This window comes from Leopardus geoffroyi, chromosome B4, assembly GCF_018350155.1.
Source record: "Leopardus geoffroyi isolate Oge1 chromosome B4, O.geoffroyi_Oge1_pat1.0, whole genome shotgun sequence".
Lineage (NCBI taxonomy): Eukaryota > Metazoa > Chordata > Mammalia > Carnivora > Felidae > Leopardus > Leopardus geoffroyi.
The window spans coordinates 36,180,856-36,197,469 of record NC_059341.1 but is presented as its reverse complement, the minus strand read 5'-3'; the positions used below and the strand labels follow the sequence as shown (position 1 = coordinate 36,197,469).

At 37.7% G+C, this 16,614-nt stretch overlaps 1 protein-coding gene across 20 annotated transcripts in view; it reads left to right on the top strand.

The window, feature by feature from the left end:
• Positions 1-16,614, top strand: part of ERC1 (ELKS/RAB6-interacting/CAST family member 1) — a 524,080-nt gene that overhangs the window by 479,579 nt on the left and 27,887 nt on the right. The window lies entirely within an intron of this gene.

Genomic DNA, 16,614 nt, shown 5'->3' with positions numbered 1-16,614 from the left:
GAAAGGAGAGGGTTAAGGACAGTCTGCTCATATGCCATGTGTTGTTTCATAGAAGCGATGACCACTGATAATTATGGGTACTGAAGGAAAATCTGAGTTAAGGATACTTGGATAAAGGATTCTTGACAAGTCAGTAGCATATATCTTCAGTTGTCTCTAGGGAACAGTGGGTTACAACACACTTAAGTTTTTAAGTAAAAGAACCATTGGATGAATTAGTTAATGTTGCTTCCCATGCTACATTTTCTGCCTACTGTTGCCTGTAAAATACCCAGTGATTCTCTTTTATTCATATTGTGATTTTATTTTATTTTTTGTTCCTTTGTTTAATAGAGAAAGGCTATTCTGGACAGAAAAACTGTGAATAAAAGAAACATAAAAATGAATGAGGAGAGCTATAGAGAGCAGACATAGAAAGTGAAGGAAAGAAAAGTTGAATAAATACAGAGAAAGAGAACAGTTTTTAAAACATTAAGTCTAAGCTCCTTTTGTTCCTAGTTTATAGATGGGGTTGATGATATCCCTAACTAGGCTATAATCATACTAACCAAGAGACTTAACTGCACTGGTGGTGTAAATTTACTAAAATTCTGCAGAATTTTGAAGCAGTATGCTGTTGTCCAGCTAAATCCTTGCTATTTGTTAAGCACTATTTGTTCACTTACAATGTGTGAAGGAAAATTGTGTTAAATACAGATACTTCCATGGTATAATGTTAAAGGCAGCAGTATTAACCCACAGATCAAGAAATGCAGACTGGAGTTGTAGAGCCGTACTTACTTACCCCTGATATGGATATTGCCTCATAGAACACATATTTAACAGCCTAATTAGTTATCTACCTCACTTATTTAATTAGTAAAAAGGTAAGGCCTGCCTCTCAAATGTAGCATGTTGCCATAGAAATTTTAATTTCTCTCTTCTTGAAAGAGAAAAATCCAAAGGACAGAATGAAATTGGATTCCGAGTAGCTCCTTTGGATATTAATAACCATGTAGTGAAGATGCAACTGAAAGCCCACTGGAAGCAGAACACATGGCTGGTTAATTTTCAAAACTTTTACTTCAGGGGCACATAGGTGGCTCAGTCGGTTGAGCGTCTTGACTTCTGCTCAGGTCATGATCTCATGGTTCAGAAGTTCGAGCCTCACATCAGGCTCTGTGCTGACAGCTCCGAGCCTGGATCCTGCTTCAAATTTTCTCTCTCTCTCTCTCTCTCTCTCTCTCTGCCCTTCTCCCACTCGTGCTCACTCGCTCTCTCTCAAATAAACATTAAAATTTTTTTATTTAAAAAACTTTTACCTCAAAATTTTACAGAAGAACAATGCTTCTTAAAGCACTGACCATAGTAATGTATCAAAGTTTAACCGGCATTAAATTATTTCTTTGTGTAACAGCCTGTCTTTGAAATGAAAAAAGTATTTTAGCTTAGTTCCATTTTTCAAATATGCTTGAATGGGCTTAACTCAGTCTCTCTAAGGGGAAAAAAAAATATCTCCAGGATGAGGCCAAAATCAAAAATTTCGAACTAAGAATTTTTCAAAAAGTTTTGAGTGAATGAAACCAGGAATTCACTAATAGACTTGCATTACACGTTATGTTACAATCAAGCTACTGTAAACATCAAAACAATTTTGCTCATATACATGAATTGTGTTAATATGTTTCTTCTTGATTGAGAATGTGCTTCAGTCACTGAAGTTATTGCTTGAAGTGTGTGAGGTTGTATCTTTAGCAGGCTTCCCTGGAAAACCTGGGAAACAGGGGACTTAGGTTATCTGTAAAAGAATACAGCAATCAACACCACCTTCTATTGGTGGAGAAACCAATCAATTTTCTGCCTCACCACAAGTAAGAATTTAAGGGAACAATGCAGACTATTGAGAAAGATGACCCTTAATACTACAAAATGATTTGTCTATGAAAGTATTATGATCAAGGTTTGACTTTACTTTTTGAAGCCCGAGAAACATATGACATGAATCACTGCCAGATACACCCATTGGTTTATTTTATGTGTATGTATTCTGTTTACATTTTTGTTTTGGGGATGTAGAGTCTTCTGCAACTGACATTTGTTATCCAAATCTGTGTGTCCAGTGTATTTCACTGTACCATGTTCCCCCAGTAACACCCTCATGAGGACAGGACAGGAATCTTGTCTATATCAAGAAAGATGCTTAGCATATAGTATCTGCTCAGTAAATATTTGTTGAATGAATAAGAGACAGAAGACAGTAGGGTAAATTCTGTACTCCTTATCGCATCCTACAAGACTTTCTTTCATTTGGCTTATTTATTAAATACACATCCCTTCTCATCCTAGCCGTGAAGCATACCCAGCCACTTCGTTTTAAACTATTTACAGTTTCTATACTTCTGTCCTTTTGCTCATATTGATCCTTGTGCCTAATGTGCCCTTCCCTACTTTGTCTCCCTGGACAGTACCTAAATAGGAATCTGAGTTTTTTGTTTTTTGGGGTTTTTTTTTTAATGTTTATTCATTTTTTAGAGAGTGAGCATGAGAGGGACAGAGAGGGGGCAGGGAAGACAGAGGATCTGAAGCTGGCTCTGCACTGACAGTAGAGATCCCCTTGCAGGGCTTGAACTCATGAACCGTGAGATCATGACCTGAGCCGAAGTCAGACATTTAACCAACTGAGCCACCCAGGCATCCCAGGAATCTGTGTTTTTAAGCTCAGCTAAGACATCATTTCTTCTATGCATCCTTTCCTGAAACCCCAGGCAGAATGTGCTGCTCCCTCTTTAGGGTTTTTGTAGTGCCTGTAACACTTACACTTACTTGTTTTCATATCTGTCTTCCCATTTTAAGCTTTCTGTCTGTTGAAGACATGAGCTATATAATTTTCATCTTAAAATTAGCACCACATCAACAAGTACCACTTGCTCAGTAACTTAAACGAGTGAGTGAATTCTAGTGAGTTCTGCGTAGTTTACTAGTTTGTATTTCATATTTGAGATTCTTGTTTCTCCAACTACAAAAGATCCTTCACTGCCAGAACCATGTCTTATATTTCTAAAGTGCCTAGCAGAATACTACGTGTATAGAGAATGTTTACTATATACTTAGCTGATTATTTATTTGGCAATCCAAGACAGTTTTCTCAGTGCCATTCAGTAGCTTTGGATAATCTATTGATGTCAGGAACCCTTCAGACTCATCCTGAGTCATAATCCTATAATCTACAACCTCCTGGCCTATAGAAATATAATCTTATTTACAAGATTTATTTATAAGAGTTCGTGGAATTTCTTTCTTTCTTTTTTTTTTTTTTTTTACTCACTGGTTTTGGTTTATGTATCCTGAAGCTCTGTTATTGAGTGCATATACATTAACGATTATTATATCTTCTTGATGAATTGGTTCTTTTATCATTGTATGTCTTTCTTGAAATCTGGTGGTATTCCATGTGCTTTGCCTGATACTAACATAACCGTTCTAGCTTTTTTTAGGTTAGTGCATGCATGGTATATCTTTTACCATATATTTGCTTTTAAGCTATCTATGTCTTTATATGTGAAATGAGTTTCTTGTCACAGATATGTACTGTCTAGTATATATCCCACCAACCCAGAAGGCACAGGTCTAGGGGGAAGGGCTGTCTCTTCCTCCGTGGTTCCAGAGGGCAAGGCTACCTCCTAGGTTTCAATAGGCTAGGCTGTCACCCAGGGCCAGAGGGGTGGAGTTGCCACCCCAGTGGGCCTGGAGGACAGAGCATACAGCCAGAGAGGATTATTCTCAAGCCTTAAAATCTAGTGGAATTTGCCCTGTGAGGTTTTGAATTTGCTTGGGACCCATGTTCCCTTCTGGAATAGGTTTGGCTAGCCTATGCCTGTCCCACCATTGTATTTTAGAAGTAGATAATTTGGTTTCAACAGGTTCACATCTACAGAGGAATTTTTGCCTCAAGGTGAATCATACCTTGAGTCTTTTCCACATTTGATTTAGATAATATTTAGATGAGATTTGTAATTTAGAGTTGAGGCTGAACTGAGTTAAGACTTTTGGGCTGTTGGGGAATGCCCAGCTGGCTCAGTCAGAGGAGTGTGCAACTCTTGATCTTGGGGCTGTAGATTTGAGCTCCAGGTTGGGTATAGAGATTACTTAAAAATAAAATCTTAAAAAAAAAAAAAAGGACTTTGGGGCTATTGGGATGGGGGTAAATGTGTTTTGCATGTGAGAAACACATGGAGGTGGGGTATTACGGGCTGAATTATGTCCCCTCAAATTTTTATATTGAAACCCAAACTCCAAGAATGTGACTGTATTTGGAGACAGAGCCTTCAATGAAGTAATTAAGTTGAAATTAGACTGAGAGTGCGGGTCCTAATCCAATCTGACTGGTTCCATATAAGAAGAAGAGATTAGAACATATGGAGAAACACTAGGGGTATGTGATCACAGAGGAAAAAAAACATGTGAAGACACAGAAAGAAGGCAGTCATCTGCAAGCCAAGGAGAGAGGCCTCAGAAGAAACCAACCCAGCCAACACCTTGATCTTGGACTTCTAACTTCGAGACCAGTGAGAAAATACATTTCTACTATTAAACCACCCAGTCTGGTATTTTGTTATGAAAGCCTTGCATATTAATATGCCTTCTTTTTGAAAGCTATTCTTGTCTGGATATGGAATTCTAGGTTGACTCTTCTGTTTTTTAATACTTTAAAGATGCTGTTACATTTTTTTCTGGCTTACATAAGTTTCATATGAAAAGTCTTTTATATTCATATATATACTTTTTCTTTGTCATGTTTCTTTTTTTCTCTGATTTCAAGATTTTCTTTTTATCTTTTGTTTTCAACCATTTGAAACTCATGTGCCTACTTGTGTTTTTCTTTGTATTTCCTGTTTGGACTAAAATCCTGTTTTGGATCTCTGAGTCTCTTGGACCTGCATTTTGTTGTCTTTCATTAATTTTAGAAAATTCTTGGCCATTTTCTCTTTATATATGTCTTTGCCTCTTTGTCTCTTTTCCTTTTCTGACTACAGTTGTATATTTGTTAGGTCATTTGATCATGTCCCACATTTCTTGGATATCTGTTTTGTTTTGTCTTTCATGTTATATTTAGAGATTCCTACTATCAACTTGGGTGATTTCTGTTGATCTGTCTTCAAGTTCACTTGCATTTTTTGTGTGTCTCATAATTTTTTTATTAAATGGCAAATGCTATATGTAAAAGAACAGTTGAAACTGAAGTCAATAATATTTATGTCTGGAAATAGGCATTCCTCTTCCATCAGGCCATTAGTGTTGGGAACTGAGTCAAGTAAGTCAGTAATTGAGCTGGATTTGAGTTTTGTTTTAGCAGTAGTTACTTCATTGCACGCAGGCTTTAAATTTTCCAGCAGATTGCCACTATCATATATTTAATATAAGTTCTAGAGTATTGACTTTTTTTTGTTTTCCTACTTTGTTCTCAGCTTTCAGTATGTTCCTCATGCCTGTGTCATGGAGGGCTCTTTCTTTATCCTCTTGCCCTTCTCCAAGTAGCAGACTGCTCTTGTTACTCAGTCCATTGTTCATGGTTGGGTCAGGGGAGGTTTCTTCATTTTTCTGCTCCAGATTCAGTCGTAGGCAGCCTCCGTTTCAGTGTTCCTGCCCCACCCCAGTGACAGACAATTCTCCCTACTCTCAAGGTCTAGACTGCAGGCAGATTTCCTTCTCTTCTCCAGAAGCAGCAGACTTCTGCTTTGAATCAGTTCAGAATTTGGGGGCATAGTGGACTCCCTATCTCTTCTCTGGTGATAGATTCCTTTGCCTAGTGTCAATGCAAGATAGGATAGACTTTTTACTATTGCAGTGGCAGCCAGTCTTTAGGAACAGGGTTCCTGCCCTGCCCCCAGCACACACTGCTTTTCTTGTCAAAGCAGAATCAGGCCCTAGGCACTGAAAGGTTTCTTGCCTCCCCTAGCACAGTACTCTTGCTTTATATCCAAGAAGAGTCCAGGGTGCAAGTGGGTCTTGTGTACCTGTCCTCTCATGGCAGGCATTGCAACTTGTGCCCAGACAGCGTCTAAAGTATGGATAGATTTCTGTAGTGCTACTGCTCTACCCTCAAACCTTGCCAGACCCCACTTCCTGTACCATGGAGGTAGGGCTATCTTGGGATTCCCACTCTGTCCCTAATCTTTCTAACTAACACACTGTAACAGCCAATAGAATTAGGAAGTAAAGTCTTAACATTGTACAGAATTCTCTAACGGTCCATTTAGGAAATACAAAGATTGATGTCATTTTTACTCCTCGTGCTATGTTCACAGAACTGGCATGGACTTACTCCAATAAAAACATCCCTTTTTTGAAAGGTGGAAGATTATGTATACCCATAGAACTATTAAAGTTTTTTCTCAACCTATCCATAGGTTGGTAGCTAATGATAATTATAGAATAGCTAGATGGAAGAATGTGATATATTCTTTCTAGGCTCTACCTTGAAATTGTTCATAGCAGTGACTTTTAATTTCTGAGGTTTTGTAGGTCTGCCCCCAAATTTTATACTCTTTGGAGTTGTCTTTGTGTGTGGTATATTAGTTTTGATTGGATTGAATTTGACATGGATGACAGGCAAGCATGTATACATTAGTGTCATGTGCTACAGGTGTCAGCTTCATGGGAGATGATAAATGGTAGATGATAGTTATTACTGTTTACATGCCCATTATTTTTGGTTAATATTTTACTAAGACTGCCTGTTGAGTTCCACATCAATCTTGGAATTTTGCCTTGTTCTAGAATCTTGAGCATGAAAAAGTCTGACCCTAAATCTTTAGCTATACCTGTGCTTTCTTAATTTCAAGCTTCCTATCATTGTGTATCCATGTTGTGATCTAAGAGAGCAGTCCTAAGTATAGATATTTTAGGAATCACAAAAATGGTTTGCAGAAGATTGAGAAAACCTATAGTTGCCATTTTTTATGTAATATATATTTAATTGCAGTTTTGGTCCACATGTTCTTCTTTGTGGTTATACCAAATTATTTTTAATGAAACATTTCAAGCTTTCAGAAAAAGCATAGAGATTAATATAACATCAGCTTTATACTCAGAATTAACAAACACTACTTTGTTATATCTGTTTTAGGTTTTTTTAATTTTTATTTGTTTTTGTTTCAGGTTTTTATTTAAATTCTAGTTAGTTAACATGTAGCATAATACTGGTTTCAAGTGTCGAATTTAGAGATTCATCCCTTATGTATAATACGCAGTGCTCATCACAACAGGTGCCCTCCTTAATACCCATCACCTATTTAGCCCATTTCCCCCTCCCTCCATCAACCCTCAGTTTGTTCTCTATAGTTAAGAGTCTCCCTCTTATGGTTTACCTCCTTTTTTTCCCCCCCTACGTTCATTTATTTTGTTTCTTAAATTCCACATATGAGTATAATTATATGGCATGTGTCTTTCTCTGACTGACTTATTTCACTTAGCATAATATGCTCTTGCTCCATTCACGTTGTTGCAAATGGCAAGATTTCATTCTTGTTGATGGCTGAGTAATACTCCATTGTATATATATACCACATCATCTTCATCCATTCATCAGTCGGTGGACATATGGCCTCTTTCCATAGTTTGGATATTGTTGGCAATGCTGCTATAAATATCAGTGTGCATGTATCCCTTTGAATCTGTATTTTTGTATCCTTTGGGTAAATACCTAGTAGCACCATTGCTAAATTGTAGGGTAGTCCTATTTTTAACTTTTTGAGGAATCTCCATACTGTTTTCCAGAATGGCTTTACCAGTTTGCATTCCCACCATGTAAGAGGGTTCTTCAGGGCTTTTAAATTTTTTTTGAAATATTTACTTATTTATTTTGAGAAAGAGGAAGAGAGAGAGCATGGGGGAGGGGCAGAGAGAGAGGGAAAGAGAGAATCTCAAGCAGGCTCCATACTGTCAGCAAGAGCCTGATGTGGGGCTCGATCTCATGAAATGTAAGGTCATGACCTGAACTAAAATCAAGAGTCTGACACTTAACCAACTGAGCCACCCAGGCACCCCTTCAGAGCTTTTTTTAATGCTAAATATAGTTAAAGTCTTCTTCATACCCCTTCTCAGTTGCATTTTTCCTGTTTCATCTGTAGGGGCAACTGCTATCCAAAATTGGTATGCATTTTTGCAGTCTACTTTTTTACCTTTTTAATAATGTACATATTTGGGGCGCCTGGGTGGCGCAGTCGGTTAAGCGTCCGACTTCAGCCAGGTCACGATCTCGCGGTCCGTGAGTTCAAGCCCCGCGTCAGGCTCCGGGCTGATGGCTCAGAGCCTGGAGCCTGTTTCCGATTCTGTGTCTCCCTCTCTCTCTGCCCCTCCCCCGTTCATGCTCTGTCTCTCTCTGTCCCCAAAAAAATAAATAAACGTTGAAAAAAAAATTAAAAAAGAAGAAGTTTTATTAAGTTCAATTTTAGATTTGACATCTTCTCTGTTTATTTTAGTCCCATATTTGACCACTGTCTGTTATCTTCCAGTATTGCAGCTCACAATGGAAATTACAGGTCTGTATTTCCCACACTACACTTCTATCTTCTTCTCCTACATAAGGTGCCTTTGTTCCTTTTTTTTTTTTTTAATTTTTTTTAATGTTTCTTTCTTTTTGAGAGAGAGAGCGACAGAGTATGAGCAGGGGAGGAGCAGAGAGATAGGGAGACACAGAATTTGAGGCAGGCTCCAGGCTCTGAGCTGTTAGCATGGAGCCCAACATGGCACTCGAACTCATGACAAGATCATGACCTTAGCTGAAGTCGAACACTTATCCAACTGAGCCACCCAGGCACCCCAGGTGCCTTCATTTCTTTGCCAAGTTCTCTTGCCAGCTCTTAGGCAGGAAATCTTGTTAGTGTCTCCATAAATCCAGCACTGAATTGATACTAGCTAACATATAACTAACATCTACTCAAGGAGTTGGATTATTGGTTCTTGGGGCAAGTATTATAGAACTGTTGGGAAAATTGTGGAAACTTTTCAACTAAAACTTTTCAGTATATGCAGACAATTTGAGACTTTAAGTTTTCAGACTTACTTTCAATAGAGCTTGAGAATTTGGGTCTTGGTGTATTTGGAGGGATAACAATGAGTTTAACATAAGTATTATATATGTTTTTTAAAGGTTATATTGCTACATAACAGTTCCTTGTTTTCAGAAAGATGTAACAAGGTGGGACACTCCAGATATTTGTAGGTACAGATATCTGAAAGACCACACTCCTATGTATAACATAGCTGCAAGTGATTATGTTCAACTTTACAGTGAGGTCAGGAAGCATTTATAAGTCTCCTATGACTCTTTTATTCATACACTTCTGTTTTGTATAACATAATTTCCCTGCAACAATGAACAGCTTTTCAACTTGTCACCAGCACAATGGCTCATATAAAGTGAATGTGGTAACCAGGTTGGAGCATAATATTGTTCATGGGTCAAAGTATCCTGGTTTGAAGAAATTGTGTGTATTGTGATTTTATGCACACTGGCCAGAATCAATATAATCATCAAAGACTAAATTGATTCATTTGGGAATACCTATAGTTAATTATATACACTTTCAGTATTTTGGTTTGCAAGTGAATGGATACATGGAAATTATATTTTGAAGACTTGGGTCCTATTCCTTTGGGTTTTTATCTCTACACTTTACCAGGCATACATTGTTCAAATAGTGAAATTAAGGCTATTTCGTCTCTAGCTGTGATCTTGTCAAGTTCCAACAACCAAGTAAATTTGGTACAGGTCACATTTGAGATAGTTTATGGCCAGAGAAGCCTTGTTTTTAAATATCTTGGGTACACAAAAGAACATCCACTATTTTATCTTTCAGGTAATTTTTTTTCTAACTCACATTATGCATTTTTACTTCTTATATAAAATTAGAAGTTATATCCACAATATTGTATTCATTCAGCATTGAGGTTAAAGGGAAGCATGTTCCAAAAGGATGGAATGAATAACCAGAAACTCAGTTGTACACCTTACTGTACTCCAAATTGAGTGAATACTTCTGGAGCAGCGCTTCTCTGAAATGATAGAGGATATCAGAATCTCCCAAAGAACTGTCCTCTACTCTACATTCCCATCTTCGTGATTCTAATAATCAAGGGGAAATGAGGTTAGAGAAAAATAAGGTGAATCCAGGAGTGAACTCTCAGGCACTGTCAGGAGAGAAAATTGATTACTTATGCAGTTTGTAGTATCCTGAAAGATTAAAACATACCAGGAGCCCCCATGGGTACTCATACAGAATCAAATTACAAACAACATCTTTACCGTCTTTCCAGTATATACTACTATGAGTTTCATAGTCTTTTTTTCTTTAACATCTCAACAATATCATAACACCAGAGTTCATTTCAACAGAAATTATTTTAAGGAGACCCTAAATATTGCTGTCCAAGTACTCAGGTATTCAGGACTCCTTGGAGCCATGACAGAGTCTAAGGCTATGTGTGGCAATAGTACAGCATAAATCCAGAACATCTTATAGTTATACCAGAAAGTGTTCCAAGAGCGGTGGTGTATTTCAGAAGGACATGGGGCTCTCAATGGCAAAATGTTGAAGAATTTGAGCAGCAAAATAAATATTGATAGTAGCAGATTATAACCCATTGAATAAAATAGAAATCTGTGAATCTATACTGGTATGAAGATATGAATGAATAAACAAATGGGGGAGAAAGGAAAAAGCTGTATCCTGTAGTAGAATGTGAGCTAGTAAAGGTGGAAGGAATGATGTAATTAGAGAATCACTATTTAGCAACCATCATAGTAGTAACTGCTTTGGGCAAGAATCATCAATAAATGTGAAAAACCGTAGGTAGAAGTTTGTATTTACATAGTCTGAAAGTATCTCTTCACAAAAAAACTATTCCACTTAATTAGCACAAAATTCTTTTAGTTAATTTGCATTGGAAAAACCCAATAGATACCATTTAAACCAAGTGACTAAAGTTTAACATCACCCTTAGTGGTACAAATCAACATTACATGCTTTCTGATTATATGTACTGAGAAGAACACAGGTGTTTTTCTGCTACACAGTATGTAATCTAAATTTAACAATTAGGAAATATATAAAGTTATATAGAGATACAGTAAATGAATGATAGAGGCAAAGATAGCAAAATGTTAGCAGTTAAGTAATCTGGATAAAGGGTTGGAGAGTTCTTTGTATTCTTGCAACTTTTCTGTAAGTTTGAAATTATTTCAAAGTAAAAAAGTTTTAAAAATTTAAGTCAGTAAATATGGGGTTCAGATTTTCATCATCTTGTGAAAATGGAGGTGCTTTAGAGTATTGAAAATATTAAGAAGTGTATTAGTCTAGACGACTCCAAAATATTACCCATAGGCAGCAACAAGATGATGCAACCCTTTACAGAATGAATTTGGGTTGGAGGCAGGGGGTGTGGCACCTGGCTGGCTCAGTGGGAAGAGCATGCAACTCTTGATCTTGGGGCTGTGAGTTCAAGCCCCATACTGGGTGTAGAGATCACTTAAATAAATAAAATTGTGGGGAAAAAAAAGAATGAACGTTTTATATATAGACTAATTGTGTAACCCCACAACCAGTGGGTAGACATTATAAGGCAGCTTTTAGTTTAACAGAAAGAAAAACTTCTGTATCTGTCAGCCAAAAAAAAAAATGGACAGCCATATAGGAAATTAGTTCTTTCTTGGAGAAGCTGCTCACTTGCGTTGTAGAAAGAATTCAGCATTGGGGCACCTGGGTGGCTCAGTTGGTTAAGTGTCCATCTTCAGCTCAGGTCATGATCTCACGGTTCGTAAGTTCGAGCCCCACGTTGGGCTCTGTGCTGACAGCTCGGAGCCTGGAGCCTGCTTTGGATTCTGTGTCTCCCTCTCTCTCTGCCCCTCCCCTGCTCATGCTCTGTCTCTCTCTGCCTCAAAAATAAATAAGACTTTAAAAGAAATGTTTTATAAAAAAAAAAAAAAAAAGAAAGAAAGAAAGAAAGAATTCAGCATTTGGAGATTATTTGAGTCAGATTATTTCCAAGATGTTTCCCCCCTGCCCCCAATCCTGGTTGTCTGTCATTCTAGTGTAAAGGGAATGTAAATAGCCCTAGCCCCCAAAATTTTAAGACTGTATTTGAATATGACATTGTAACTCAAACAAAAAATAAATTAGGTAAAAGATTTGAAAAGCAGAAGGTAGGAATAGTTTAAAAATAAACAATTGTTTCAAAAGGGCAGCTTACATAGAGAAATTAAAAGTACAGAACTTAATCATAGGGTAAAGGCTTTTGTCTAAATGGTGAGGGCCCAGGTTTCTCCTTTTTTCTATTCATCTAAGGGCAGAATGAGAGAGTATATTAAATCACAAAAAGATGTTTCAGTTAAACATAGGGAAAAATCTGTGGACATGGAATAAATTTCAAAGGGATGTGGTAGAATTTCCTTTCAGAGATTTAAAAACTAAAGTTGAGTCCCAGACACTTAGTGCCCCCCTCCCTAACCCCATCACACTTATCATATTGTGCCCATTTGATATAGATCATCTCATGCTGTCAGTAAATATATATGACCTGTATGTTGAATGCAAATATTTTTGAAAGTAAACCTTTCACTTGTAAAACTTTAGTAGCCCTGGAATTTTTATTAAAGCCAGTGTTTTTGGTTCCAAAATTGAGCCTTTGTAAACAACGATTAGCAATGGGTAGTTGTTTTTAAGCCTTAATAAAGAAATGTTTTTTAATTTCAGATGTTCGCCAAATGGCCCATCGATAGCTAAAATTACCCCCAATTTGGCAGACATAGGGAACATAAAACACTAAACATAAGAGAAAAATGAAAAAAAAATTGGACTTTATCAAAACTTTAAACTTGTGCTCATCAGAACATTCACTTTATATGTGTGTGCACACGTGTGTGTATATTGAGCAAAGGACTTCTATCGCAAAGATATTTTAAAAGTTGGTAACAAAAAGACAAAACAATACAATTTTTAAATGGGCAGAAGACTTGAATAGACAATTCACAAAGAAGATACACAAATTAAGCACATGGAAAAATGCTCACACAAATGAAAGCCACAATGAGATTGTGCTACAATGCCACAAAAATGGCTAAAATTGACAAAACTGGTAATACCACTTGGTAGGTGTCTGACAGCTGGAACTCTGATACTGGTGAGAATTTAAAGTGGTACAAGAGTTTGGGAAGCCATTAGGCAGTTTCTTATTAAATTAGAAATACTCTAATACTCCTAATTAGATATACTCTTATCCTGTAATTCAGCAATTCCCTTCTTACTTACTCAAGAGATGTGTCCACAAAAAGATGTGTACAAGAGTGTTCATAACAACTTTATTTGTAAACGTCCAAAACTGGAAATAGTCCACATGTTCATTAACAAAACAGGTATTTTTAATTATTTTATATCATGAAATGGAATACTACTAAGCAGTAAACAACAATGAACTAAATACAAGCAACTTTATGAATGAATCTCAAAAACACAATATCAAACAAAAGAAACAGATACAAAATAAAATGTAATTAATGTATGAGCAGAATAAACTAATCTATGGTGGTAAAATTAGAACACTGGTTTCCTGTAGGAATTGACTGAAAGATAGTACAAGAAACTTTCTGGGATGTTGGAAATGTTCTGTGTTTTGGTTGGGGTGATGGTTATATGGATATATGTATTTATCAAAATTTGTCAAATTGTACACTTAAAGATCTGTGCATTTCACAATATGTCAATGATAGTTAAATTAAAATGAAAACAGAAGGGCACCTGGCTGGCTCAGTCAGACAAGCATGTGACTCTTGGTCTTGGGGTCTGGAGTTTGAGCCCCACATTGGGTATAGAGATTACTAAAAAAAAAAAATTAAATAAACTTAAAAAAACTTGAATAAAAAAAAATGAAAACTGAAAAATCATTCCCCACTGCCAGGCTCCTTTTTAACTTTTTGAAGAAGTTGGACTGATAAGCAGATCCTGCTAAAACTTAAGATGGAATTTCTTCCTAGAGTACAAATTCCTTTTCTCCACCATGAATGCCAGCCTCCCATCAGGGGCCCGACCACACTGGAATGAACTTGTATCAGCCAGTCTGTTCTGTGGGTCATGGAACTTTGGATTCCATCTCCCTTTCCCAGCACTCTGTCCCATTTTTTAATTTCCAGGGAAGTATTGTTCCAAAACTTGGCTCAGACCTTGCCCTCTCCCTGGATTCCTTCTTCCATTTGTTTTCTTGATTTTGATCAATCACTCTTTGGCATGTATCCCTCTCTTTTCAAGGTGGTGAATCAGGGGGTTAAATGCTGGGGCCAGTATTGGGCACAGGACCTAAAAGTCCTCTCCCTCACTCAGGGAGTGCATCAGTCATCAGTCACAACATGACATTTCATCCTCCTGTTTTAGCATCTGCACAGATTGCTGTACCACAGAAGTGAGCCAAATGGACTTAGGAGCTGTTGGGGGGGCAAGGGACAGGGGGCAACAGCAAGAGAAAATAAGAAAGAAAGAAAAAGAATGGTTCTTTGTGGGGCAACAAACTTTGTTCTGGTTCCCAGCCTGAATGTTTCTGATCTGGTTTTCTTCTTTTTGTGATGTTTGAACTTGTTTCCTTAGCTCCAATGTTGAACTCTTGTCCAAAAAACTAAGAGCAGCAGAGTGTGAGAGGCTGAGAGAGGCAAGACCAGCAATCCAGCAAAAATAACTGCAGAGCTGCGAAGATAAATGTGTGCCTGTATCAGGACTGGGCTTGAGAAGTGTGTGTGTGTGTGTGTGTGTGTGTGTGTGTGTGTGTGTGTGTGTGCGCGTGTCTTAACAAATTTATGAGAAAAATCCTGTGGAGTAGCCTCACTGTTTCTCTCCTCTCTGCTCTCACACAGTCTGGCACTTTCTCCTCCTTCTGACAGCTGCCATTAACCTTTTTGTGCAAAGAGCAGAGTATCTTGCCAATTGGATGTTGAAAATTTGGCAGAGAAAAGCTTGTTCAAAAAAAGAAAAAAAAAGGAAAGAAAGATAGGGAAGAGCTGGGCAGACCCCATGAGAGAGGACAGGGGCTGACAGGGTACTAAGCTGGGCCATAGGACACAAAACTGCTGCCTTAACTGCTGATAAAATCCCCAAAAGCTGAGTTGGGGAAAGGAAGAGGAAATGAGGATTTGAATATAAAAGCAATAAGGACCTCTTTTACATAGTTGAAATTACACAGATATTAAGCATTATCTGCAGCTCGCTCTCAATGTGAGAGTGGCCTTATGGTGTGCACATGAAAGGCTTCAGTTAACTAGGGACAAACTATAGGTTTGGGGCAGAATGTAGAATAATCTTGGTTGTGGAGAGAGAGGTTAAGAGACCCTGCTAGACCAAAACTTTTTTTGATAGAAAGGATCCATTGAACCATTTCCTTTTTTAATTTGCCTCAGAGAAGGGGAATTCTCCTGTTTCTGTTTTGTCTGTAGATCTTGCCCTCCACTTCTTGCCTAGGATAGCTCTTGGTCCCCATTACTGGTGCCTACCTCCAACTAGCCTGGACTAAATAAAAGTGAACATAAAACACCTACTCTGAATTCAGGTCTCACGTGTCCTTGGCTTTGCGGCAAAAAAATGCAAGAAACTTTTTCAATTTTTATTACCTCAGTCTTGCACTGGACCCTTTAGAGTTCTAAAATATGAATATGGAATATTTTTTAATTACAAAGCTCTATATTTATAGAGATCTTAATGTTTTCTAGCTGCCCTAATTGCATTTTTTCCTTTGTGTTTAAAGTATTTCCATGGGAGAAGAGGTTAACACTCCTGATTCTGTAGAGCTCCTACAGGAGCAATTATTTACCATCTTGGAATTTTAATGAGTCTTAACAATTACTACAGTCCAGTACATTAAACACGGGTCTGTCGTCTCCAATGTCATCTTGCAGAGATAATGCTCCTCCAACTAAGCAAAGAAGAAAATTAATGCTGTGGATGGAAAAAAAAAAAAAAAAAAAAAAAAAAAACATGACCAGCATAGGCATGGAAACTTGGAAATGACAGTTTTTTGGTCTAGTCAGAGCATTTGAAATAAATGGTCCTTAGTTTTCTTCCAAACTATTTAATTCTTTACCAAAGGTTTCGTGGGACAGTCCAGAAATAGAAGTAACAAATTTTTTATGGGCAGAGTATCTCCTCTGGTGTATGCCAGGGACTCACAGCCATGTTTCTGGCCCAGCATACCAGAAGGATTCAAAGCTCCTATAGTAACGTTGGCGAGGTACAAAAGTAATTCTCTAAGGGAGACCTGTTTAAACTTAAGAAAAGACAAAAGGTGTGGGACCAAACCCCTCTCCCAGTGGGACATGACCTCTTAGGTGTAAAATCAAAAGGGTACCATAAAATGTAAGCAGTCTTTCCATACAGACAGTACTGCCATTCCTGACTTGGCTCTCCTGTGCCCCATAACGTAAAGCCCTGCTTCCCCCAGAAAGTACAGGGGAAATGCTACCACAACCTCTTTTCCTATACCGTTCACTAGTCTGAAGAGTCCCTGCTACTCGAATGACCTAGCCCTTCACAACAGCCACTAGCTATTACTGCTGTATTCCCCGAGTCTCTAAGAGAACCTCCTGCACCCCTTATAAGAACA